Source organism: Panthera uncia, chromosome E1, assembly GCF_023721935.1.
Source record: "Panthera uncia isolate 11264 chromosome E1, Puncia_PCG_1.0, whole genome shotgun sequence".
NCBI lineage: Eukaryota > Metazoa > Chordata > Mammalia > Carnivora > Felidae > Panthera > Panthera uncia.
In genome coordinates, this window is record NC_064814.1 from 41,361,760 (window position 1) to 41,363,456 (window position 1,697).

Below are 1,697 nucleotides of genomic sequence, written 5' to 3' on the forward strand. Positions count from 1 at the left end.
GCCATGAACTCCAGAGTCTTCCTTCATCTGGCAAGGTTGGGGGGAAGTGGGGGGAAGGGCGATGCCACGCCCACCATCCGTTCTAGGAGCTCGATGGCCCTTCCTGGGGCCGGAAGCTCATCTTTGTTTCAGTCCCAAGTCTCTCACTGTGGACAGTGGCACGTATTGGGTTCATCTGGATGGAAGTTTCCAAAAGTCTCATCCAGTTGCCTCCTGCAGCAGTGGGAGAAAAAAGAGCCATTTACCATCACGGTCATGCCCACTGACAGAGGGGCTGGTTTGTGAAGACAGAAAACCAGAAAGGATGCAATTGTGGATTCCCCCTCTGCTGGGCCGTCACTCAGTCCTCCCGGAGCTGGAGGTTCGAGGTGCAGATGGGAGGGGACTGCCGCGTGTGGGAGAACATGGCTGTCCCCAGGGGACAAGAGATCCTGACAGGACACGCCAGACACCCAGCAGAGTGAGGAGTGTCAGGCAAGTGCTCCGCCCCCCCCCCAGCCCCCCAGGCTGGCATTCCTCACTCATGAAGCACAGTCATAAATCACGGCTCTCTCCCAGACCCACACTAGGACCCCCAAGGCCTAAGGCAACAGCATCCCTCTACTGGGAGTGGGCCAATCGCTCCAGAATGGTGGGATTTTTCCAGGGGCTTACCCACAATGCAATAGGTTCTTAAGGAGCAGCCCCAGCCTCATCTGCAAGGAAGACCCGCCTGCTCTCCTTTCTTCTGGATCCTAGTTGGGTACCCACCATCCAACCTTAGCTGGGGAAGAGGTAGGTGTGCTTCTCAGGGGCACATGCCCCCACCCACTGTTCTCAGCTTCCCTTCATACCTACCCAGATCCCCCTCAGTCCTACTCAGAGAGGGCCAGATGGGGACAGAGGGCACACAGCAGTCCCAGCAGGGGAGGACCTGAGTTCTCTGCTGATGAGGTGGGCGAAGGCTGGGCTGACAGTTGAGGGGTCGGTGGCGGTGGGTGTTCTGGCAGAGCTCGGGGCAGGCGTCCCCCAGGTGCTCAGAAACCACCCTTCTCAGCAGGCGGGAGGGCGGATGGGAGGCAGGGAGCACCTGTCGGCCTAATCACCGTCATTAGCTGGGCCATAAAGTGGCACGGACTGGGCCAGCCTTTGAAGGAAGGGCCTGTCGGCCCAGGTCCGGTTTGCGCAGGCAGCCTGGCAGCTCGTCTCCTCCTGCACACACTAGGGCTGTGGCAGGTGGATGGGGCACCGCAGGGACGAGGGTCTGCCCCCTCTCTGCCTGGGCACCCGCACCCTTTCTCCCACCGCTTCCAGAAAGGTAAGGAGGTGGGGCTCTGGGTGTCTCCCCGAAGCTGAATCTGCACAGTGCTGGGACACAAGAACTTCTGTGGTAGTGAACTCCCTGTTGCTAGAGAAGATGAGTGAGGCCAGAAACAACCTAGGGACAGTCTGCCTCGTGCAGCTGTGTCCCCAGTTCCCAGGACAGGGCCTGGCCCAGTGACTGTTGGGTGAATGAATGCATCCGAAGGGGGGCTTCTTGCTCCCAGAGGGAAGTTGGACCCGCTGCCCTCAACGCCCCTTTCTAGACTGCTGGGTGTGGAGTGCTTGCTGTGTGACCCTGAACTGGTGTCACCTTTTTTTAAAAAAAAATTTTTAATGTTTTTATTTATTTTTGAGAGAAACAGAGAGAGACAGAGCATGAGCAGGGGAGGGGCAGA